Source organism: Ictalurus furcatus, chromosome 11 (genome assembly GCF_023375685.1).
Source record: "Ictalurus furcatus strain D&B chromosome 11, Billie_1.0, whole genome shotgun sequence".
NCBI lineage: Eukaryota > Metazoa > Chordata > Actinopteri > Siluriformes > Ictaluridae > Ictalurus > Ictalurus furcatus.
Window position 1 is genome coordinate 10,367,501 of NC_071265.1, and position 27,400 is coordinate 10,394,900.

A 27,400-nucleotide genomic window follows, 5' to 3' on the forward strand; every position below is an offset into this window, starting at 1 on the left:
GCTGCTGCTGTTGATTATGATTATGCATGATCAGCATTTTTTCCCCTTCTTCTTCTTGCTGATTTCACCGTGAACTACTGAGTGAAAAGTTGCTTCAATGAGTCTGTACCCTCTTATATATTAAAACACCAGCATCAGACTGATGTATCTCAGAAATAAACGTACCAAGCAGTACTTTTCCTTGTGGCTGAAGTGGTACCATGAATGGTACATCTTTTGTACCTCTTTTACCTGGAAAGGTGCACGTGGATTTTATCTAGATTTTAGACAGTTATAGCAGTGGTCCTTTATGATCATTCATCCATTTTCTGTACCATTTATCCTATACAGGGTCACGGGTAGCCTGGAGCCTATCCCAGGGAACTCGGGGAACAAGGCGGGGGGACACTCTGGATGGGGTGCCAACCCATTGCAGGGCATAACCATACACACATTCACACACTACAGACGCTTTGGTAATGCCAGTCAGCCTACAATGCTTGTCTTTGGACTGGGGGAGAAAACCGTAGTACCCGGAGGAAACTGCCGAAGCAAGGGGAGAACATGCAAACTCTGTGCATATAGGGCGGAGGCGGGATTCGAACCCCAAATCCCGGCGGTGCGAGGCAACAGTGCTAACCAATTGTCTAATTATGTAATTCTTTAAAATATACTATATTTACATGTTCTAAATGTACCAAATATCTACCCTTCATGGGACCACCACAATGACAAGAAAAGTACAGTTTTGTACCTTATTTCTGATAGTGGGGAAACTGATACAGTGATGTAATAACTTGAATCAGTGGTGTTCGAGCAGGAAAAACACCAAACTGGGCTGAACTTTGGGCATACATGACCAGATTTGGAGAACGCAAGAAAAGAAAAAAACCCTATAGTTGAATTAATAAGTTTCTCTGAAAACTCATTGTTGAATATTGTTAAATGAAAACCTTTCATTTATATCTATGTCCATCTGGACACAAATTGACACTGAAAGTCACATGAGCTGAATGTCCAGAGTCTAGCATCATTTGGAAATTTTCCACCCCTAACCACATGATGCAAATCACCAGGTAATGACCAGGCTTAGTAGGTGTGTTAGAGCAGGGTAATCACCAAAGTGTGCTGAACTCCAGCTCTGCATTGAGAGTCTATCCGTTTCTGTCCTGTTCCAACATAACTGAGCTCGGCTTGTGAGGGTCCCTGAACACAATTCTGTCTGGCCCATTTCCCAGAAGCTAATCAATGATTAGACATGTTATTAAGTGCAATCTATGTAATTGACTTACAACCTTTTATTTTACCAGCTGGCCAGCAAAAGCAGGCTAAACACTATTGTTCATACAGACTCCAGCATATTGACAGAAATGGCATGATCAGCAACTCTCGCTTACACATACAAAACAAAAATGCCACATTTACGTAATACGTGTAGTTTTGGATCTACTCTTAGAGTGATAAATTAACACCTATGTTTTGTATAAGTCTGTCTGGGCACAAATGAATACTGCATTATATTAACAATGTATACTGTGTTATTTCAGCATTTGGGCTGTAGGCATTGTAAGGTCAAGAAATGTTGTTTAAAGTCCATTTGTAGAACAACATATAGCTGAATCTTTTTGTAGGCATGTTGTGAAGATGCCTGATCTTGACATCTAATTTTTTTGCACTTCTCTCATAATTGCCTGCTCTGAATATTTAAACGCAGTTTTAGAGGGTTTCAGACTGTATTGGAGCTTCGCGTATGGGCTTATAATACTAAGGGTTGTTTATTTTTGTTACAGTTTTTGTGTTAAGCAAGTGTGTATTATGAAAAATGTTATAATAACTGTGCCCAGCAGAATCCCCAGTGCTGAATTAACACCCACAGCGTTGAATGAACGCCTACATTGTTCATTTACCTTCACAGTGTTTATTTGTGTTCAACTGGAGATGCAGTGTTTATTGTTCCCTCTAGAGAGCAAGAGGCTTAATAATTTATTTCCTTCTGGATATGAATGGCGATAAAGCTCCTATTAAATCAGCCCAAACAAATCAGCTAACCTCTGAACAGACACAATCTTATCAGGTATCACATAGTATCACAGGTATGATGTATGGATTTGTATAACAATGCATTTATATATTTTGTAGTAGTAGATTGGGAGGGGGTGCAAATTTATACAAACTTACTTTAAATCTATAGCTTGTAAGATTTTGGAATTTCTCTGGTAGAAAAATACTATCACAATCTTCTTGAGGAAGAACATTCTGTAATGTGGGTTGCGCTGTGCTCTTCATCCTGCTCACTTTAATCTCAAGGCTGCAAACGTGCACATTTAGATAGAATTCAAGGCTGTGTCCCATATCGCACAACGCACAGTAAGTCGTATGTCTAAATAGTAACCCAAGTATTCACAACTCGCAATTAGTATCAGTAACAGTATCACTTATCTGTTATGAGGATAACAAAAACTAAACTATATTGTGCAAATCAGTGGGGCTGTAATAGTATCTGAATACCAGATAAAGAACCAAGCCTCAATCAACTTGTCAAATCAACTTGTCTCACACTGTGACTGCCTGACTGCAAGCAGTAGTGCCCAAGCAGTGCCAGCCTCCCATTGTGTAACAGTGCTCATCCTGCGCAATCACTAACAGCATATATCCTACAGAAAGAAGTCGTGATCTAGCATTAGCTAGCTAAAATATAAGCTCTAGTTGAAGGGAAAAGGGCTACTCCTCTGTAAACTCACATCACACTGCGTGTACCTGACCTCAGGCTTTCCCTGAGGCTCATCTGCATGGCTGTAAGACATACTGTAGCTAGCCTGCTAACTCTATCTATTTAGATGAAATAGAGCGTAGAGAACAAAACTATAATGCCAGGTTGTTTCCAGTGAGTTTTTGTTTTAACCCGGTCTGTGTTCTCAGTGCCTTTCAAAAAAGTTTGGTCCAAACCAGATAGTGTTCCATAGATCAGACAGATTAGGTGAGCAGAGGGCTCAAATTACTCAGCCTCGCTCGACAAAAAAAATGGAAAAACTCAGTAACACCTCCTCTTATATTAGTCACAAGCTGAGAATGTAGAGTTCTGTAACCATTCAGCTGGGTAACAATACAAACTTGTCATCTATTAATTCAAATGCTTCCCACCTAATTAGAGAACAAATAACTACCTTACCTGTTTGTCAAAAAAAAGTCTAAAACTCCATCAGTCCTGAAACCTTTTTCCTCTTTAAGTTAAGACTCGTTCAATCTCTCACTCCGTTTTTGTTTACACTCTTCCTCTCTCCTGATTGGCTACAGCTCCTGCCAGTCACCATGCAGCTGGACTTCTTTCAAGCCTGATATTGGTGCATGATGATGTTTGATGTATCTAAGCTGGCACATGATATATGCGTATAAATTTACCACCACTTCCAACCCGACACTACTGGCACTATTACAGGGTCGTGTGGGAACGCATTGAATTTTTTTTGTTCCCATGACTCCCTAATCATGTTTTTTATTTTTTTATTTTTATCCCCCAAAAATAAATCTACTGTTAAATCAGTACGGGTGATATTACTCTGCAGTTACCCTACCACATAATCTACCACCGCACCCTGAGTGCATTTAAATAATACCAATAAAGCGAGCGAGGATAAAAGCGATGTTGGGTAAAAAGGTAATTCAGTCAAATCAAATGTCCTCTCAGTGAAAGTCAGATGTTTTATGTGCACTTCATAAGGGTTTCTGCAGCTATCTTCTGTGAACAGTTGCACTTGACACTGATAACTCAGTGTTCCTTGGAATAATCTCTAAGTATATATTGAGCACTATTGGAAATTAAACTTAAACCCAATATAAAATATCACAAGTTATACATACAACATATATATAGTTCTGTCCTTACTGCAATGAAAGGCGTGGTTTAAGCAATAAGCATGCATTCATTACGATCCATGGATTCCAAAATAAATAAATAGAAATATCAACGACCCTCATAAAGAGTTAAGGTTAGGGGCTGAGTATGAGTTGTGGTTATTGCTTTCTTGCAATCTGAATCCTAGAAACTGATCTCCACTTAGTGGGACAGATAAACATTCCACAGTGACAAAGCCGTACTAAACATCCAACTCACCGGACACACTACTAAGCATCAGAAATCAATATTTCCCACTGGCTCCCTCCCCACTGAGTTTCTCTTGCCATGTCAGAAGTTCTCTTTTTAACTACAACATAATGAGATTAATTAATGCTAGTTCAGTGACACTTACCAGACTTGTATCTGCTAATGCTTAATAAAATACAATATAACACAACTGCCCTGTCAATTATAATCTTTTACTGGAACAAGCTCCATCACATCACTAGAAATTTAATCTGGTTTTATGAGACAGAGAATGAATCTGGTCTCTTTGTGCCTTTTTGTGGTGAACAAAACAAGCATACAAGATGTCTTGAATGAAAGAGATATGAAACCAATCATTTCGGAAGCAATGGCAATTACTTAGATGATTATAGCTTGTAGTAGTGATACAGTGGTCGGGGATTAGGTGATTAATTTTTGGTGCTTTGAGTTAGCTAGGACAATTCAGTGCAGTTATCGTGAGTGATCTGAAAGCAGTTATCTGCGGCAGTGATCTTTCCATCTCACGCTTGGCATTACTGCTATGCTCTGTGCCGTCTGGAACAGATAAAACACCTTGTATAACTCAGATCATACATTGAATATGTATGATCTTTATCATCCTGATATTAGTTAATGTGCTTGAAATGCCTGCCATTTGCATGGTTCAGTTAACGTATTGCATGTATGTCAACGAGAAGTAATTTTATAGCATTTTAACGTGAAAACGGATAAAAATCGCATTGAAAGATTCAATTCTGGGGGCCACGGTGGCTTAGTGGTTAGCATGTTTGCCTCGCACCTGCAGGGTTGGGGGTTTGAATCCTGACTCCGCCCTGTGTTTGTGGAGCTTGCTTGTTCTCCCTGTGCTTTGGGGGTTTCCTTCAGGTACTCCGGTTTCCTCCCCCAGTCCAAAGACATGAGTTGTAGGCTGATTGGCATTTCCAGATTGTCCATAGTGTGTGAATGTGTGTGCGATTGTGCACTGCAATGGGTTGGTGAACTCAGGGTTGGTGTCCCCTGAGTTCTCTGGTATAGGCTCCAGGTACTATGACCCTGTCTAGGATAAACATGGATTTATGCATGAAACACGAGAAATGGATGGATGAGAGCTATTATCTGATTACAAACTGAACTGATTAGAAGTATTTTTCTATGGCAAATGACTATCTAACAGTTTGATTAAACTAGCCATCAACTTGATCAACTTGCCTGACAGTCACTGTATCAGGAAATCACACTTCGGTAGGAAAGTTGTAGACATCTTTGGACAGACTGACTTTTTTTTTTTTTTTTTTACCACTTTTTAAACTGTCTCTTTATCTGACATGGACTTGGACATGGCAAGATTAAACAAAAAGTAAAGAAACATTTCCACATTGTTTTGGTGTAATATATTTATGGTTATAGACAGAAAACCCCTATTTAATTTTTTTTCTTACCAGACCTCAGCCACAACAGCATGGAGTTTTTCAGACCAGCAGATTTTTTTTTTTTCTGTGATTCTGTATTTAGTATTTCTCTTTAACAATTTTCATATAGAAAACAACAGAACTGAGCTTGAACAGTGAAACCCCTAGTATTAATTCTGTTATGACTGAGTCATTGTGAGTTTAAAGAAATTGTGTGCGGATTTTATAATATCTAAACATCATCCCTTGAGCAAGAAGATCAAGTTGCATTCACAGAGATACTGAAGCTGCAATCAAGACTCAAACAAACTTTTTAGTGTGTTTCTGTGCTGCATGGGTCTCTCTAAATTTCTTGAAACCTGAAGATGCAGCCCTCTTGAGCTTGTTTAGACTTTTGTGCCTTGATGAGTCAGTGTTTAGGTGCTATTGTGCACTTTTTCTCTGATAACCCAGCGGGGGCTCTTTCTTGTTGCCTTTAACTGCACTGCCTATAAAAGTGATCGAGCGTGTGGCACATATTGGGGAGAAATGCAACAGCCCATCTGGAGCTTTTACACACTGAAACCTCTAGAGACACCTTATAACACACTTGAGAAATATCATGGCGTTTAGGTTTGTGAGTGTGTGTGTGACATGTGTAGGTGAATGGTGATGCAGTATTTGGCATTGTTTGGCAGGTAGGTGGGACCCCACAATTATAAGGGCTATTGATTTATGAAAGTTGCACCTCATGACCTTTCTGAGTTCCCTCTAGAATGAAAGAGGATTAATAAGTAATATTTATAATACGTTGATTTATAAATCAACCTAAATAAATGATGATCTTATCATCTATCACATAGCAAGCAGAGTTGATTTGTGAGGGGTTTTTTCACTTAGTCTGTATTTTTATTAAAATCAAGTGATCCCAAGTTTAAAATGGATAATACTGCACTTATCAGCTATGTAATGATCCTTTTCCTGAAAAGCCGTATGCCACATAGTACCATAAACAGGTCTTTCTGTGATTATATTACATTTACAGCATTTGGCAGATGCCGTTATCCAGAGCAACTTATGTTCATCTCATTTATACTGAGGAGTTGAGGTTTAAGGGCCTTGCTCAAGTGCCCAGCAGTGGCAGCTTGGTGGTGCTGTGATTTGACCTCACGACCTTCCAATCAGAAGTTCAACATCTTTACCACTGAGCTACCAGTGCTCAGTGTGGAAAGTTGTTAAACTTTCCACGATTATCAGCAAGTGTGCCTGCTGTCAGTGTGATACTGATTGTTTCCTTTCCTTTAAAAGCTTCCTTTGCTAGTTGGTTGCATTAGCCTGTGAGTAGACATGCATTTCTTGTGTGTTTAGGTAACACTGCTGACGCGTAGTAAAATGCTACATTGCTTTGTGAAGTTTCAATAACTGAGCCTGCGGAGAATTCCACAATAAAGTGAGAGAGATGACAGCTTTTCAAAGACTAAAATCAGCAGACCATCTGTCTCACTCAAGGTGTGCTGTCTGCTAGCAAGTATAATTACAGCTCTGACTCAAGGAGACCATTAGTACACTCATTTCGGTCCTTTCTCTCTCACTGGAAGCTTTTGAAATGCTGACTCATCATTATGAAAACTGCTCTTCTGTAGGGGGGGGGGGCATTCATTTTTTTAATATTCTATAAAAGCTGATTAGGTCAAGTATGTCACACCTCTTGTGGCCACTTACCTGTGAGGATGAAATGCAAGGCTAGCGCGGGAGATACTGTGCAGGGGAAAAGGAAGAAGCCCTTGTATAACAAGGCCGAGCACTCAAAGCCTCTGGAGAAAAAAACAAGATTGTTCCATGGAATCTTGATCGTATTCAATTTCGTCATAGAGCCGCTGAATAAGATATGAGTGCCTTATACTAGAGATGTTCCATAATATAATAAATATGAAAACTTAAAATGTTTTGAGGGGCGAAACCAACTGTAATACTGGCCAGTACCTTTCATTACAGTGCACACTTCACACAGATAGGATTAACGGGTAGCCTTGCTGCCACACAGCTACAGGATCCCCTGTTCGATCCTGAGCTCCGGTTACAGTCTGTGTGGATTTTCACATGTTCTCATCTTCCTATGTCTGTGTGGGTTTCATCTGGGTTCTCCAGTTTCTTCCTACCTTCCCAAAACATGCTCAAATGTGGATTGGCTATGCTAAATTGCCCCTAGGTGTGAATGAGTGTGTGAATGTGTTTGTGTGCACGGTGCCCTGTGATGGACTGGTGCCCCATCCATGGTGTATTCATACCTCATGCCCAGTGTTCCCAGAATAGACTTTGGATCCACCGCCATCCTGACCATGATAACTGAAGATGAATGAATGAATGAATGAACAACTGCAAGAGTATTAGGAACAAAATCTAAAAAGGGATTGTCTTATTAGCTATGTAGTTTCTCCTAGAAAACAATTAGATAAAAAAAAATCCAGCATTTAAAATTGTATTCAGAGAAGAGATTTCAGTACCTTTTACTCAAATATTATTCAGTTATTCAACCAAACCTTGACTTGGTAAATTAACCAGTGAAACCTAATCAGACTATCTAACAGAAAAAAAAACGTTTTAATGTTCCATGTGATAAAGTGTTCGCTCTGTAATCAGGATATTGGATGTTTGAATCCTGCCCATGCCCTGTCATGGCCTTTCCCTCTGTTTTGACTCCTTTAACATCATAAAAATGGCATGCCTCTTTGTGATCTCATTCTATTTTAGGTGAAGTATGGGGCAAAGTTGATTCCTAAAAGAAACACAAGCGAATAATGACTAAGTCTCCTGAGATATCAAAGAGATGCCTTTAAGCAAAGAAAAATTACTCTTGGTTACTGGTCGTGAATGAGGGAGTTAATGCTTAAGGCTCTTGTCACTGCTGTCAAATATTTGTACTTATGTGCTTGAAGTGTGAATATTCACATAGAGAATATACTTGAAATAAACCTTACAAGGCTCAGAAACACTACCAGGTTTTACAGCAGTAAAAGAGCTCTCTGTGCTCTAATTAGTGGCACATTGCCATAAAAAGGGACTGCTATTCTCTGACTGATAACTCAGTCGGATATAGACATTTATGGCTAGTTGGCTAGCTAATGCTTTTGTGGCATGGTGATGATCATTTATTGTTTTAAAATATGTAAACTTTTAGCATGATGTTATCACTATGCTAGCTGATTGGCAATGGTAACAACAGCAGTGTTTTTTAAATTTTTTATTTTGCTAATGATAGCCATATAGCCAGTTGGCCTTTGTTTTGTTAGATAAATAGGAGTTCATAATAGAAGAACAGAACAGTGTTTCCCCTAGGCTGAATTAATAACTGGGCTAAAATGGGCTTGCCGAGGCTTGCTTTAATTTCCACCTTTAAGCTTCAAGACTGCTCTGTAAACTGCTACATATCTAGCTAAGAGCTCTCCCAGATCAGAGTGTAATGCCCTGTAACAGTACAGGAATTCATTGAGCCATACACACTCATCTGGATTGTGTCGAGGCATTGGATGTTTAATGGCAGACAGGCATTGTGTTCAGTGTTCTTTTATTCAAAGTAAAGTGTTTCAGTTTACATGATGACACTTTATTCAACCACAGAACATTAGGTCAGAGCTCTCAGTTCACGCATCCTGGATACTTTTAGCATGCGGAATTTGGTTTGATACTTCATTAAAGGTTTAGGGCAGGGCTGTTTAACTAAAATTCGCAATGGTCCAGCTACGAACAATTTCTCACTTACAAAAGTCTGGACAAGCAGCGAACACAACTGAATGATGACAACAGTTACCTGTAATGCTTAACCATTAACGATTAGTGTATGGTTACAAATAAGACAATCAAGGTGTTTGTTTTGTTTTGTAGTGGCGCTTCACGTTATAACTTACGACTAACGCCATTGAATTATCAGTTTTGAATGTGATGTGGGGAGAATAAGCGTATACTTCTGTGTGCATTTGTCTTTAAACATTTCTGTTTTTATAATCAGCTATTTATTTTGAACAAGACAAGTCTTTACTAATCAGACCAGAGAGGGTAAGTGAAATATATATATATATATATATATTTTTTAACTATAAAGGTCTGTGCAAATGCTTTCTTTTTTTCAACGAACATATTGCTGCAGAAAAGTAAAAAAACAAAACAAAAAAAAACTGGAGTTGGTGAGTTGCACCCGTTTTTTTTCTCATCCTCCATTGAGGTGGATAACTCAGAATTAAATTGTGTTGTGAATAAATCATGTTGATTTGAAGTGTGAATCAGTTCAAACATCAGCAGCCATTAAGTTTGTAATGTCTGTGTAAAGGGGGCTTTCACACTGGCAGTTTGTCCGAAACAGAGCACAGTTTTCATGAAACATTGCTGTGAAAGCTGTCCTGTGAACTGGAAAGTGCCCGTGTTACCGAACCCTAGACGACCTGTAGGAGGTGGCCTGAGTTCATTTGCACTGGAAATGAGCCTCAATTTACATGAATGTGAACACAATTCGTACTGTGGTCCACACTTTTTCAGGAAGTAAAGCAACCTGCGCATGTGTTTTTGCCGATGACAACATAATTAGTTTCCACAACACGGGTACGATGAATGACAGGGGAACGTTGTGGGACACCGAAGAGGTCCACTGCTGCGCATAAAATGAAGTAAGATGAAACCAGACTAAGACAGTATTTTCCGAACTCATGGTTTATGGACCCGTACTAGTATATTTGGCATGTACAGTATATTTTATAGAGCCACCTATTCTGTTCATCAGGGCCTAGCTATGTTTTGACTGGCTGAAAGTTCTAGATTTTATGCACAGACATTTTAATTTAGCTTTACTGATTCTGATAAATGTTCTTTCAACTTGTGTTGAATTACATTTAACACATATTTATGATTTTTATGATTGAAGCTCATTTGCTACATAAAAAAGGAATGGAGAGGAGGAACGAGACAAACATGCATACAAAAGAAATGTGCTCTAGTGGTTCAAAACTCTGTTGGGCCAACATAGATGAAGGCAATACAGATGTATTATGTAATTATTTCATTTCCTCATATTTATCTCTCTCTCTCTCTCTCTGTCTCTCGCTCTCTTTCTCTCAGTTGCTGAAGCCAGCCATTTTTAAAACTGCTCCACAGAGATCAGAGAGAAAACATAAACAAAGGCTGCTCTGATTTTGCAAATTAATTTTAAGGGCTTATTTGTGACACAAACAAATAATTGGTCTAAAAGCCTTGTTATATAATGTTTGGAAGGAAAAACTGAGGCCATGATGAGGAGCCTGAGAATTTTGATACCAATGAACCTGATAATTACTGTAAGATGATATGAGTATAATTGCATGAAATGAGATCGCTCTTGTTGAGCATCAGCAGGGTATCATCAATGCAGTCAGTGAATTTTTAGATATTTCAAACACCCTTGCATTACTCCTGTAGTAACATCTGCTTCTGTGAGACAGATTCACAGTGTTAACTTCACTTGTGTTTAAGACAGGCATGCTTTTTATGTTGAAGGGCTTCTACTTACAGAAGTGTGAATTGCAGATCACCTGCTCCCTTTTGCAGCCTCTCTGAGGATGTACAATGCTAGCTGACCTTCTATCTCTGTTAAGTAGATTGGGGACTGGAAAATTGTGTGTCAATAAATATACACTCTTCTGCTTCTTCCCATTACAAATAGTAAAGTACAGCAAGCAACGACAACACTAATATACACTCGCCATCCGCTTTAATAGGGGTTGAACCTGATGTGGTCTTCTGCTGTTGTAGCTCATCCACCTCAAGGTTTGATATGTTGTGCATTCTGAGATGCTTTTCTGCTCACCACGGTTATAAAGAGTGAGGACTTCCTGTCAGCTCAGACCAGTCTGGTCATTCTCCTTTGATCTCTCTCATCAACAAGGTATTTCAGCCTGCAGACCCAAAATGTTTAGTTTAGGGTTGTTGTTGTTTTTTTGTTGTTGTTTTTTTTTTGCACCATTCTGTGTAAAATCTAGAGACTGAAAATCTCAAACCATCTGAAATCCTCAAACCAGCCCATCTGGCACCAACTACCATGTCATGGTTAAAGTCACAGAGATCACATTTTTCCCTTCCTTTCCAATATTAATATGTGAATATTAAATAAAGCTCTTGACCTGTATCTGCATGAATTTATGCATGGTGATGCTGCCACATGATTGGCTGCATAAATGTGCAGGTGTACAGGTGTTAATATTAAAGTGGACGGTGAGTGTATGTTATCTTAATCTCAGAGTGAAGTGCATGGGCAGTGTTCTGTTTTTGAAGGAATGCATCTTAATAACTTCCTTGACCATCCCATATGACCAGCTACTGCAGAGTGATCAATTCTTTTTCCAGGAGGAATGTCTGCAGGTACCATTAAGAGTCAAATGGCATCAGTCAAATTGCATTAGCCACTCCCACCCCATTTCCATTTCCTGGACTATTAGAGATAAAGATATGGTGGTATAATAGAAGAATGAACAAAGGAAGAAATTGATACAGATGGAAGAGGCTGTAATGATGGAACAGTATATAGGGATGGGAAGAAATAGTTTTGGGATGAGTTGTGGGGATAATATACAGTAGGCTCCAGAAATGAACTAGAACTTGAAGTGTGTATTATATTTTCTGTGAACAGTACAGTATATTCAGTTAGATGCATGGCAAAAAAAAAAAAAAACCCCACTGTAATTCCTCTGGGCTCAGCGAGGCTTCCCATTCATCTTATCTGACCTCCCTTCACAGAGGCAATGACGAAAACACAATGACTCACAGCCGGCAGCATTTCCACTGCCACAGCACTAACCATCCTGAACGTTCACCATGAAGGCACACAGGAAACAAATGGAGGTGCTATTGAGGCCACGGAGGATGCTCTGTTTTCCAACATGGTAGATGACAGTGAGCACATCTATTTTTGGTCTGACAAATTGAGCCATGTCTTACTGGCCTCTAATGCATGGTACTTCCTGAATCACACACAACCACTCTGAAAGCGTAGAGAGTGCCAGGGCACTCAGTCAGCTGCACTGTCATCAGTCATGGGGAATCATTCAAATTACCAGCAAACCAAAAGCTGCAAACCTGCAAGTGCTTATGTTTGTGGTTTTTGTATGTACCTGTATGTGTTTGTGAGAGAGTGATCGAGCCAGAGAAAGATTATGATGGACATTGTTGAAAGATGCACATGAATATTCCACAAGATGATATACATAACATCAGTGCGAAATGTAATGTGCTTCTCTAACCTCACAGTCTGGGGGTGTCAGCTTGTAGTTTGCGATGCTCTAAAATGCAGCCATCCCTGTGGAATTCCACCTGCTGAAACAGCCTGTTTGTCTGGCCAGACCCACTTATTCTGCAAACATGCGCTCTCAGCAGATTAACCCAGACACCTCTATAAATCTCTACTGGAGAGTCATAGCATCCTTTTTTTTTTATTTTTTTATTTTTTTTTTTTTGTACAATCTGAGCGAGGTTATATATAGAGACTGGATATTCTGTGCACTGAATCAGTCTCACAGTTTTTAAACCAGTTATCTTCTTGGAAATACAGCCTCTTCTTAAGCTGGCTTTATTAGAAAATCTGACTATAAAAATGACTTCATTCTTTCATTTAATATTTAGTGACAGCTTTTTTTGGTCAGGGACACAAATACACTGGACAGGATGCCAAGTTTGTCTCATGGTATCACACATAGTCATTCACCTAGAGGCTATTTTGAGTAGCCAGTTCACTTCACCTATGTTTTGGAGAGGTCAAAGGAAAACAGAAGAAAGCCTCATGAACATGGGGAGAGTATGCAAAACACAGGCAGTAACACAAGCTCAGGACTGAATCCCAGACGCTGAAGTTGTGAGATACCAACACTAGAGATGGGCGATATCTTATCGTTTGCGATATACCGATAGAAATTCTCCCCACAATGAGAATGAGTCTTCCCGCGATAATAATGATAAAGCCTAGTTGATGATGTATTTCTCTGAGCGACGGTATGCGACCCGTTCGCAGTTCACGTGCATAGCGAAAACAAGTATGGTGGAAGGCGGACGTGAAGCTGAGGAGGAGTTTGTCGCTAAATGAGGAGCTACCAATCTGGAACTGGGTTTGGTTACAGAAAATCAGTTTTATTTTTAGATCAATGTTCATGTTTCTGAGGCTCTCAAGACTGCATGCAGCTGTCACTTGTCGCCAAAAACAGTGGTGAACACTACTATGCTTATATCGTCACCGATATCGTTATCGCAATAAATACTAGAAAATATCGTGATATAATTTTAAGTCCATATCGCCCATCCCTAACCAACACAACCTGCTGTGCCATGTTGCCACTATCACACACTTGTGTAGTTGCTATAATAATTTAATTATACCTATTGTGCCAAATGTTTCTAAACATTTTCAACGAAAATGAAGGAGAAACACAAATTTCTTTTCTCAGTACACATGATTCCAAAGAAGCCTGAAATAAATGTGTGTGACTGTAGAAAGAAAGAACAGTTGTCAACAGGAAATAATACCTTTTGAAGGCTGGGCTCTATTTGCCCACAAGGAGAGGCAGTATAGCGGAAAAGTGGGCGCTCGCAGGCAAAAATGCACATTATTAGTTCTGGAGTGAATGAAATTGTGTGAAAAGGAGCCGAGAGAAAAGGTCAGGAGAAACATAGTTTGCTGCTAAATGAAAGGAACTGAATGTTACCATTTATGGGAAATGCCATTAATGCTGACACATGAGCTGTAGTTGTAGTTAATGAATTTACAATGACATTTCTAAATTAATGACAAAATTGTAAGACAGAATTAATGACGAAACCAGCAGTGCAGTCTACCTTAATATGCAAGACATTATGTGTAATGCACACGAAAAAAGAGATCCACTAAGACTTTTAGTCATAATTATTTTGTCTTGTGAATTCATGCTAGTCCTCCTGACAACTCCTCAAGAGCCTAGTACGTCAATTACATCCTACCCACAGGCACCATTGTCTTTGGTTGTAGCTAGAAGAGCTTTTGGGAAAAGGTCAGTCATGACCGTGGCCCTGTCAAGGACTTCTGCTGTTCGACATGGTTGACAGCATTCAGAGAAAAACAACAGTATCCCTCTGTCATTTATTTATTCACTCCAAAATCCCTGTAGTCTTATCACCATTGATGTTCCTAACCATGTTTTCTCTGCAGATATCTGTGTCATATTTCCTTTAATTAAAATGACCAGGTGGTTCACCATGCTGCACATTTTTTCCTATAGTTCTAAAAGCTAAAAGTTGAATTGCCTGCCTGAATCAATTCAATGAGAGGTTCTGCTTTCTCCCCACAATATTATGTATTTAACTTCATTTTGCAGTGTATGTGTGTTTATAAAATAACGTAAAAAGGAAAAACTGCACTCTTTCAACCATATACACTCACTGTCTGCTTTATTAGGAACACCTGTACACCTTCTCATTTATGCAGTTATCCAATCAGCCAATCATGTGGTGGCAGCAAAATACGTAAAATCATGTAGATACAGGTCGAGAGCTTCAGTTACAGTTACAGTTCACATTAAACATCAGAATGGGGGAAAATGTGATCACACTAGTTTGAGCTGACAGGAAGTAGCCTCAGATTCCTTGGCTGGTAGGCGTGGAACCCAACGTGGTCTTCTGCTGCTGTAGCCCATCCACTTCAAGGTTTGATGTTTTGTGCATGCTGAGATGCTTTGCTGCTCAGCAGGCTTGTAAAGAGTGATTATATGAGTTACTATAGACTTCCTGGCAGCTCAAACCAATCTGTCCATTTTCCTCTGATCTCTCTTATCAACAAGGCATTTCCAACCACAGAACTGATGCTCACTCACTGTTGTTTTGTTTGTGTTTTTGTTTTTTTGTTTTTTTCTTTTCTCACCAATCTGTGTAAACTCTAGAAATTCTAGACGTTGTGTGTGAAATTCCCATGAGATCAGCAGTTTCTGAAATATTCAAACCAGACTATGTGGTACCATCAACCATGCCACGATCAAAGTCTCAGAGATCACACTTTTTCTTTATTCTGATGTTTGATGTGAACTTTTTGCATTGCCCCTGCTGCCACATGATTGGCTGATCAGATAACTCATGAATGTGCAGGTGTTCTTATTAAAGTGGATGGTGAGTGTATATAATAACATGATATGTTCCATTTCCCCCCTGTAACGCCCTTAAACGCTAGCCGCTTTATGCATCACAGCTTTGTCATGCTTCATCCTTAATTCCTCTCTTCCTTAAATTTTTTTTTTAAGTGTACTGTATTTGGACATGACACTTCCTCACTCCAAACCAAATGACCAAATTTCAGCAATCAAATATTCTTTATTCAGATTTCATATCAATTGTGTACAAGAAAAGATGGGGAAGCGAAAATAATGATACCCATTCACACATCTTCAGAATAACGATTTATGTTCAATCAGTAGTTCAGAGAAGTTCAGAATACATTTAAATGATCTATGTGGACTGGCCGCTTTGTTTAGGGAATGATCACCGATGGGATGATTACCAGGGTCTCTTAAAGCCTTTGTGCAATCAGAGCCACAGTGCTTCTCTAATCTTGAACAGAGCACTCTCAATCCAGAACAGCCATGAAGACAAATTTTATCCAAAAAAAAAAACTTCCATGATGAACTCTTCATGTAAAGTGATTAGCTCCTACAGTCTGACTATATAAGTGCTCCCCTTCTTGCAAAAAAGCACAGCTCAGGCCACTGCTATACTTTACTCCTTTGAAAATATATCCCCCTCTTCCCAGTCTCCCCAAAGATTGATTGCCATCAAGCGCTTTGTGTCTTTTTTCATTCGCTCAAAACAATGCCACTCTGATGAACAGAACACGTCAAGCCGTGCACATCTGTCATTTAGGGCATGATGGAGTGGATGGGCTGACTCTGATGTGCACGAAATAGAGACAAAGTGAAGAGTGGAGGGTCGGGAAATGTCTGACTCAGTTTCATCACTGAGAACGGCACAGTTCCTAAGATTAGAAAGCTCCTTTGTAACTCCATACGTTTGAGTCGATATGTGGCAGGAGGCCAATGTGCTTTCTAACTCCGTTCATGCGGTAGGCATTGAGGGGATGCCACACTGCACACTATAGAGAGTCTAGAGTAAGTACAATATCATATTACCTAGATGCCCCTGCTACTCAGTCCTCTGGAGAATTGTGATCAAAGCTGTTGTGCTTACATACTAAACCAGACCTTTTCACACAAACCAGACATTTTCTGGCTCATAAAGAGCAAACACTCACGCTGCTATTTTTATCCATAGCAATGAATATGTACGTAATGGTGTTCGAGCTTTCATCCTTTCCAGTAAAGATAATATTGTTAGGATGATGAAATATTCGAGTCAGACAGCACGATTGTATGTCAGGTGAGATTTTAATGGATCACTGTAATTGTGCTGTGCATATGAATTAACCTGAGAAATGAATCATGGCCATAAATGGGTCTTCCATCACCTTCTGATAAAAGATTTCAATTGGGCAATTTCAAAGTGCGCTGACATGTGGTTCATGAAAATGGAGGTGATAAAGCCCACTCCATATCTGGCCTTGCACAGCTGCCCATATGAAAGAGCTCTGCTCTCCTAATCTGCTCTCCAGATGCCAGGTTTAGAACGGCCATATCAGGACATCAGTGTCCTCACTTAAGCCGGCATCAAGGGCCAAGATCCTCACTGGAAAGAATCCCACTGCTTAAGGTTTATTTGTCAGACAAAACATGACAAGCATTGATTCATTTAATGTAGTACAGCACTAGTAGTCAGTTGCCCAGAGGACTCACATACATATATCAGATGGGATTACAATGTGTGTGAGTCAACATGAGCCAGTAGCATTAAATGACCTGAAATGGCCAATCACAGTACAAACCCTGTAGCCATTATCATATTAGCCTTCCGATTTCCTCCCTTCCTGTGTGTTCTTGAAGCGCTCCGTGAACTGCGGCTACTGATGCTGCTTATTTCCAACATTGGAAATTGACATAGTAATTGAGAAAATCAGTTTTGGAAAACACAACAGGAAGGCAGATGGGTCTACCCTTGCATTTCGGCACACTGAATGTTAATAGGTTCACGTTATTTAAGTGAGCATGGTTTTTCATGATGTAATATTTTCCCACGATCCCAGGACGAACAAACCCAGGACAACAAAACCTGTTCAATTAAAAAGAAAGTACAGCAGTAGATGTTAGAAAGAACATCCTACCACAGGCATTAATAGCATTAAAAGATTTTAGTTACTCATTATAGAGTTGTATTCTAATCCCATGGTTCTTGGGGCTCTGCAAGGGTCCCATGAAGCACCCCAGAGGGCTGTGATTTTTTAAAAACTTTTGTTACAATGGTAGAAATATTATTGAGTTCTTATAGTTATTAGCCTATTTGACTGGTCACTAGAATTAAATGTATTATAAAATAGAATACAAACCAAGCAGAACTATATAAATAAGCTATATAAGACCTATACTTATACTATACTTATCTGATAACAATGTGTCCAGGAACAAAAAATGGCTAAAATATGATTGCACACATTTAAAATGGGCTTCATATTTGAATAGTTAGGTATGGTTGAATAGATTATGTTCATAGTATGCACTGATGAGGGTTTTTATGTTCATGAAATTTATTGATTGTTAAAGGGGTGCCTGGCTGCAAAAGGTTCGACAGCCCTTGTTTGAAACCATCTTCACATTATCCATAAAAATATCTTCTTTGGACAGAAGGGACAATTAAATCTATCAGAGATAGATCTTTGAGATATCAAGCCATCAGGACGAATATAAAACACTTGGAACAGAAAGTCCTATCTCTACCTTATGTCTTTGATTCTACTGACAACTGACAAATGATCCTGCAACAACTGACAGCTATGTGCAGGTAAATTACATCATTGCCTATACCACTATCATTAAAGTTTACTATGTAGTTTGCAAATTTGTAAATTTATCGATGGCATTTATACATACAGGTCCTAAATTATATATTGTTGTCTTTTTCTTGACAAAACTATGTGTTGTAATATAGAATTGGTATGTCCTGAAAACGCCTATTCAGATTCCTCTTGAGGCCATCATTCCTGGCCAGTATTAATTTTCTCCATGAGACTCATTTCATAGAGAGACATGACTACACAAAAATATGAGAATGCCATTCAAGATTGGTTTAATTTTCTCCTCATACAAAACCTTCATTTGAGGTGTGTGCACTTAATACAACCACAGTGATTATTCCATGTGGTGGAACATTACCCCTTTTATTGTCTTCATTGCCATGTCATTCTGGCCGAGTGTGTTTCCACTTTTTATTATTCCTGGAATGACTCATACATCAACATCTGCACATCTATTACCTCTGAAAATGTCTACAATAGGAGCTTATATCCAAATATTCAGATACTCTGTCAGTCTTAATGTGGATTTGTTAACATAGCCTTTTTGTATCAAAATGGTGTAAAATTCTGAGTAACTTGTATGTGCATGCTGCAGTGGACTGGCATTCCATCGTGGGCGTGTTTCAGTCTCATGTCCTGTGTTCCTGGGATGAAGAGTTTACTAAAGAAGGATGAATGAATGAATGAATTAATTAATTCCAGAATAGCATGTTTCTGGTGAGATTACAACTGGCTTCATCACATTTCAGCAGTTGCCCAGTCATTAAGGGAAATGCGTTTTACTGAACTCAATGCTGCAAGAATATGTCCTTGTTTTTGCTATACACTGAAGAAGACATTTGGGTTTGAGAATCAGAATTTCAGCTTTTATTTTACTGATATGTACATCTAGATGTTTTTAAAAAACTTAGAACATTGCACCTTTTGTTTGAACCCACCCATTTTTCAAGTGATCAGAAATACTGGAACAAAATTGGTCTTTGTAAAAACAAAAAAATATAGATATGAGCCACAAACATTCTGGAACCAAGGTTAACCTCTAGCAAAGTGATGGAAAGGCCAAAGTGTAGAGAAAGAATGGATCTGCTCATAATCCACAACACAGGAGCTCATTAGTCAAGCACAGTGGATGAAGTAGGGTCATAGCTTGGGCTTGCATGGATGCTTCTGGTATGGTGATTCATGATGGTAGCAAATGAATTCAGAAGTCTAAAGAAACATTCCGCCAATTTACAGAGAAAAACACACGCGCGCACACACACACACACACACACACACACACACACACACACACACACACATACATACATATATATATATATATATATATATATATATATATGTATATATATATATATATATATATATATGTATATGTGTGTGTGTGTGTGTGTGTGTGTGTATACACACACGCATGTATATATAATATATACACACAGTTCTGTGAAAAAGTCAAGTATTTGCCCCATCCTGATTTCTTCAATTTTTGATTTAAAACAAAATCTAAGATTAAACAAAGGCAACCTGAGTAAACAGAAAATACAGTTTTTAAATGATTGTTATTTACTGAAGCAAAAAAGTTATCCAATACCATACCAATTTTGTTCAATTCATTTGGAGACACAGCATGCAAATCAGTCTTTCAAAAGGCATTAGCTGCACAATTACACACAACTATGAGATGTGTCATATCAGCATATGGCAGTATTATCCTGTGATGTGTAATTTATCACGTTTCACTGATGGGGAGATTTTCTCTTGTTTTTAAAAAAAACCTCTGGTTAGAATTTCGTTTGGTAATTGAGAAGCGTACACTGGCATTCTCTGTTTGAGCTGATGAGGTTTAAAGTGGTTACTTAGCCACATAAATCTTACTATGTTGCTGTAATTCACAAGCTTGGCCTAAATTTGATTTCTGTTATGAAACAACTCTGTCAGCCCACTTTGCCTAGAAACTTTGCCTAGAAACACAGATTACTGCCCCTTATCTCCTGAAGCTGTTTCAGGCTTACAAAGTAAGAATAGTGAAAAGTCAATTGAGTCAGTCACAGACAACTAAAATAATGCTACATTAGGTGCAGGATTATTCTCAAAGAAGTCTTGGACAAAGTGGAAAAATAAATGTTATACCATCCTAAAAACGTCTGGTAGTGAGGATTCAAAAAGGCTTCTATTCAAATATTGTAGGGTTGATGTCATTCGCCATGGCCTGCTATGCAAATCTTTTAGGTTGTTATTTTCCAGACACAGATTAGGTCTGTTCATAAAGCAAAAAGGAAGTTTTAGTAGGGAATCGCTTTGAATTGAAGGAAAAAAAAAGTCATTTAAAACATCTGAGCAGCCTCAGCTACAATATAACCAATCAGAAAAATCCTCCCAAATAACCCCTGAGGGATGGGATTTTTTCATTTCCTTTTTAGCTATTCGGCTATGTTCTTTGAGCACAATAGATCTAGGTCACCAATAGTGGGCAATGTCCTGGGAATTGCCTTCACTGAGGTAATCAGGGTATATCTAGTGCAGTAAAGTGAGAACAGCAGCAGACACATTGTGTCTCCCCTGTTTTAACAATGTACATGAAGCAGAAACAGATACATTGCACTTGTCTTAAAGGATAAGACTAGTTATCTTAGATGACAAATCGGTCAGAGTCAGAATACACAAAAGTTAATGGAACAGTAACTTTTTACTGGGCTTTTTGTACTGTACTAATATACATTAACAGACTGCTGAACACAATGTGCATGTGTATTACAGTTTTATTGATTCTAAACAGGCTGTGCTGTCATTTTCACCTGAAGTGCATCCACATGCACTTTTCTGAATACAAACATGAATTTTCGGCCCATGAAGGGGAGTGGCTGCTGTGTCTAAACAATGGGTTGTATTTAGCATAATACTTTTTAGCTTAGAAAATAATGAGTATAGTACACTGGAGAAAAATGCTCATTGAATTTACTTTAATCAAATGTGTACCATTCCACATGAATGAATTGAGTTGCATTAACATAGTTTGTTTTCATATAGCCAGAATGACTTTACCATGTATTTTTAAAGCCCTGGAATAGAATTAAACTCCATGCACTCACTCAAGCTCAGGCTCAAACCCAAGACCCTGAAGCTCTGAGGCGGTAACATGGCCCACTGCTGTAGCATGCTGCACACGATACGATCACATTAATTTAATACTAGTCATTTCTTCCTGCGTCATTTCTTCGTGTCATTGGTAGAATCCTCACGAAATTTTAGAACTTAATTGAATCACGTTAACACTATATTAATTGATCACACTCAGTCTACATAATTCAAGCTAGTAGATTAGATATGTGTGTATATTATATTTAGTGTAAACAATGAAATCATGTTTTGATTAGAAAGGAAATATTTTTTATGTAAACTATACCTAATATTTTCTCTTAAATCTGAACAACCACATATTCCCTTTTTTTCATTGAAGGCTACTTTATACAAACAATTGTTGTTAAAGATAGACATGTGCAAAAGAATAATTATTCGAATAAAACTTATACAGTATACAACATATTGCTTTGTGTCACGTAATCCACGTAATGAAGGTTAGGACGGATGCAAGTGCAGATACGAGCTTTTAATAAAGAGAGGCAGGCAGACAAATCCAAATCATGAGACAATAGCATGGTCAAGAAACAGGCAATGGGTCAGGCGATCTGCAAACAGGCATAAACTAGGCAAGACAAGAAACGAGAATGAGAAACAAGAAACAAGTGATGTTCATTAGGTGGGCATCTCGGAAGGATAGTGGATTAAATCAACATTTAACATTTAATAAAAATTTTGATAATTAGGGTTTTTATAAATATAATTTGGTGCAAAAAACAAAATGGTTTATTTTAATTCGGGCTTCATGCAGCCAACTGTTTATCTATGGCAGATTCCTGTTTCTGTTTTCTGCTAGCTCATAATATTCTATACATAGTTTGAAGGAAGCTGAATGGGGATAATCACTACTTTTAACTACAGTGTGTTTCTATCTCTTGCTATGCACTCCTGCCCCATGCCAGACTTGGACAGAGTGGCAGAGACACATGCAGGTCTAAACAAATAATGGGTTTTATTAAAAACAGGTCAAGGCAAATAATCCAAATCATCTAGCAAAAAATAAAAAAGAAACAGGCAGAGTTCAACAACCAAGAGTTATCCAAACACAGCATTAGTACAAAAAGTGCAAAGGTGAAAACACGAAAACAGATCAAAAGTCATACACAAGAGACTGATACTGACCAAAAGGTTTAGAAATGTAGGCTAAAGAGACAAAAAAAAATCCATAATATTGGACAAATCAACCTGAGAGGGATTTACGCTGAAGGGGTGACTAGTAAATGAGGTGTAGATGAGTGTGATTGGTAAACTGGTGAACTTGGAATAGTTGGCTCAGAGAGAGGTGTGGTAGGATATGACAGGATATGGAGGATATGACACCCTGGTGCTGCAAGTGGCCACTTATGTGACATAGATAATGCACACTTGCACACTCGGATCATAAAGAGGACGTGTTAATAAACATTATTGGAAGTCTTCACTGATTCCAATATGTGCTATGGATTTTTATTACCCCCCTTAAAGTCCCAGTCTATTAAAGCATATTATTCAATAGCACTATTGAATTCTCAAGTCTAATTTGCCATGTGGTGTTAATTTTGTATAACAGCAGCTCTGACAGTAGTGCCAACAGGTTTATATTAAGGTTGTAATTTATTGTGGTTTCTATAGTAACAACTCAGACACAAGGACTTGTATGGTTGATGCTCCACATGATATAAGTCTAATATTAAAAAGGAATTAAATAGTTGCTATTATTTAACAAAGAAAAACATATACTTATGGTATGCTGAAGTTTTCTGTAAGTAAATGTTTAACATTTATGGAATCATGCTTGTATGTCAGTGTGTCTGTAATGGTCAGTAAGTTTTCTCAGACTTCAGGTCAGAGGACTTTGTGTTTTCCAGTTTCTCTTTAACATCCATGGTGTTTTTTTCCTTTACTAACTTCAAGAGAGAGAAAAAGATAGGCTGGTAAGAGAATGGCAGTTTAAATAAAAAGTGATTATATCATATGTGAATAACCTGTCTTGTGGATTCTGTGCATTAAATGTAACTATAAATGGTAAAAAAGCATGATGTATTATTCAGTAATAAATTCAAACGTTGTAATAGTTGTTCATTTACTCTAGTATTAGAGAAATAAATCACTTTGAGACATAGGAAAAATAAACCACTTAAAGGTGGCATCACACTACCCAGGCTTATTTTCCTTTAAAAACACAACCCACCATGCTTTATTCCATACTTATTCAGCAACTACAATGCATGTAGCTGCCAGAGTATGGACCTGGACCTGTCAACAAGTACTGGGAGATTACAACCCCAATGTCATGGGAGGTTCTCAATGCCCAGATAGTTGGATGTTTTATGTACTAAAACAACTTCTATAAAGTTAGTGTGAGGTATGCTTTCTTGCATAAAAAGAAGAATGATCATTTCTGGCATGAAGACCACTCTGCTTTTGTTTAAAGAGAAGCAATCAAATGTGCATCCATCATAAAGATAGAGGTATCCAAAACTGAGCATTTGGGGAGTCTATAATCTTCCTTTAGTGCTGTTTTCCAGCAGAGTTCAGTTCTAAACGTAATCTAACACAGCTGATTCAGCTAATTAAGGTCTTCTGGAGACACAAATGAGCTGATTCAGGTGTTAGGTTTGGAAGTAAACTTTGCATAAAAGCTCAGCAGGAAGACGTTTTTATACCTATACAGTTTTCACAGCTTCTGTATAGGTGTGATGTTCTAAAGCATCTCGGTAAACCTCATAATTCATAAGTGAGGTAAACACAGGTCGCAGTGGGGATAATGGTTCAAGAGAAACAGCATTGAGAAAACATGCAATATGTTAATGCTTCACTTTTTAAAAATAAATTCATGCCCTACTGCTTAAAAAATGTCTAAAATGTGTCAATTTGAAGCAGATTACTGCAGCACATTCATGAGTGAGTCTTTAAAATGCTGTTCTGGCCAATCCATGCACTGGGTCATTCCTGAATGGTTTTATTGGACCTTTGTGCACTCCTACTGTCTGTATGAAGTTGTGTGAGGTCTCATGTATACGTAATCCATCTATGGCAACCAAAGATTGCAAGCTTGCAGAATGTAGGGAACATATGTCATGGTAATTTGCAGGTAGGATACAATACCTTCAAGCCCTCCCCCACCAGATATACAAAGAATAATGCGGTTCCCCCGGGGGCGTGATTTATTTTTGTTCAACACCTGCTCAGCAGCTTGCCATCTAGCCTTAATAGCGTGCCAGGCCTCTTGTCTCATTTCCAATGAAAGCAGAGCAAAACTAGCTGAAAGGGCAGTGGGGTGGATACAATCTTGATGGTTACTGAGTTAACCGGGTGGAAGGCAGAACCCCAGCTGATCCTTGTTGTAAATTAGAGGACATCCCCAGAACAATATTGATGGTAGTTTCATCAATTTTCACCAATTCAGACTGCATACCTGAGCAGCCTGGACCCAGTTTCCCAAAAGCACTGTAAAGTTGACATCAATTTTAACTGGTCAAGAGAGCGTGCAGGTTGAGGCTGTCTTTATCATGTGCTTGTTTTTGGGAATTGTTCACAAACCTATATATTGTGATGCATATTTTGCATCTTAGACACGTCTGAGGGAATCACGATATGATATTTTTGTCATATTGCCCATCCCTACTGGTTACTATTGGACTATTGGAAGATGTACATTTATATATTGGAGATAAGCAAAACAGATTATTAATTTACAGACTGTGCTTGTTAAACAGACTTTAACAAGTAAATTAAAAGAAAAATAAAATGGTTTAACTTAACTAACAGTGCTTATGTTGTTGTTTTTTTGTTTATTTTATGTGTTCATATTACTCTGATTATACCAGTACAGCAATTACACTTATTTAGGTTTTATATATATATATATATATATATATATATATATATATATATATATATATATATATATAAGTTATATATGATAAAGATATATTATTATATATAAAGAGTTTTGTTGTCAAGAAGTTAATTAATTGAAACAGATGATGGATCACAAACAGAAAAATGTTAGTTGTGGTTATATATGAGGAACATTTTCATCTATTTAGTTTCTAACATTAAAATACTTACTCATTTTTGCTTGCATTTCCTCATTTGTAAGTCACTTTGGATAAAAGCGTCTGCTAAATAAATACATGTAATGTAACATAAAATACAGCACATTTTAAGAAAATTTCGGTTCAGCATAGCTTTGAGAGCTAAAATAGCTTTTGTTTCTCACTAGGTCTGAGTAGAAAAAGAAAGTAATGTTTAATAAGAGAGATCATGCCTCTCATAATAAGAATCCAACGTTTTTGTGTTTTTGTCATGTGTTGTGAAAGCTTTTCAATTATTTATCTTACATATTTTACAGTGATAGAAATGACAGTCTGATCAGTAGAAAGGGATGGTGGTTGTGGTGGACTACAGCATAACCTGGGGATCAATGTAAAGTACCCTGTACTGTATATATTATTATCCTCCCAGTGCTAATTTCACTGCACGCAACATCATTTGCTGAGTTTGTTTTGCAGCATCTTTTAAGTCACTTGATTATCTGTACATCATTTTTCATGGCATTTATAACACTGCTAGCACAATCCAGGAAGTGGTTTTTAAAGCAGCACTGGAATTTTGTTATTTTACATTTTACATATTGGTAGCAGCAGTGTTTTATAAGTACCAACCATTTTTTTCCAATTTTAATTAAGTCCCTTATGTCCGTAAAACTCCAAACAACAATAAGGTCAGGCTAGGGTCGGCCTGTTTCAGCAAAACTGATCCAATTAAAATTAAACAAATGTTATCACAGACTTTGCAAATGCAAATCATTTCATTGCAAGTCATTTCATTTCAGAATAGCCTCTGAAATAAAATTGTTGATGCTATTAATTCCTACCCTAAGCTAGAAGAAAGAAAAACCCCTGTTTTGTACAGCAGCTTTCGAATCCAGTTAATTAAGTATTCAACCAGCAGGAAAATAGCCCTGACAAGATTATGGCTTCTGACAAAGGCTGCTCCAACGTAACTATGAAGAAAACACAGACCGCAGGATGAGTAAGCACTGCTAGTAGCATATCTCCACACATATATCATAATACCTATTAAATATTTAAAAACAAGCAAGTGAACATTAACCTTAAGGGTTTCCTGAGCATTGATCTCTGGTAAACTGAAACTCTCTAATTAATTCTTAATGAAAAGGTTTATCCTTCTTGTGTTTTAGGTGTTGATATTCATAATGCAGAACATGAACCCTTCGTGAAGTGTGACATGCATGTGCCACATGTCTGTCCTGTGATATGAATGAGAAACACAGTCTATCGTCTTCATTTGTTATTTATGTAAATACCATGACTTATTTGACAAGAACTGTATAAAATTCTGTTCCCCCTTTTTGCTTGCAATACCAAAGAATCAATTTCAGACCATTTTAACCTTGTTGTTCACACTTCTGATTGGGTTTGTTAACTGTGTGTAATTTGAGAATTGAGCGTTGCTTTCTCTGATCAGGGGATTCAGAGTAATTTCAGCTGCAGATGAAAAAGGCCAGTCAAAACTTGTGAGACCTCTTCACTGTGAGTCACTGCCACTTCCTTATGAGCAACTGTAAGACCATACCCTGGGATGCCCTGGCAATTCCTTTATCCTCTCTAAGAGTAGGCTCATGGTCAGCTCTCCTGAGATGTAATTTGTTACCTGAGAGAACCAAGTGTGTTTACGTACGTGCAGGTCTCCAATTTCCAATGGTGTATGTTTCTACAGAAACAATAGAGGTTCATAGAAGTAAGTGACACAGACTTCAAAGAATCCCATAGCCTCCAAAAACCCATCAGATGGAATCAGGACATTGATTAATTGGAGCTCTTAGGACTTTGAAAACAGTTGGTCCATGTAAAGATAATT

At 38.1% G+C, this 27,400-nt stretch overlaps 1 protein-coding gene across 4 annotated transcripts in view; it reads left to right on the forward strand.

Annotated features, from left to right (window-relative positions):
- The window catches only part of pex5la (peroxisomal biogenesis factor 5-like a), a 74,998-nt gene that overhangs the window by 1,311 nt on the left and 46,287 nt on the right, over positions 1 to 27,400 (forward strand). The gene's annotated exons all lie outside the window — the stretch shown is intronic.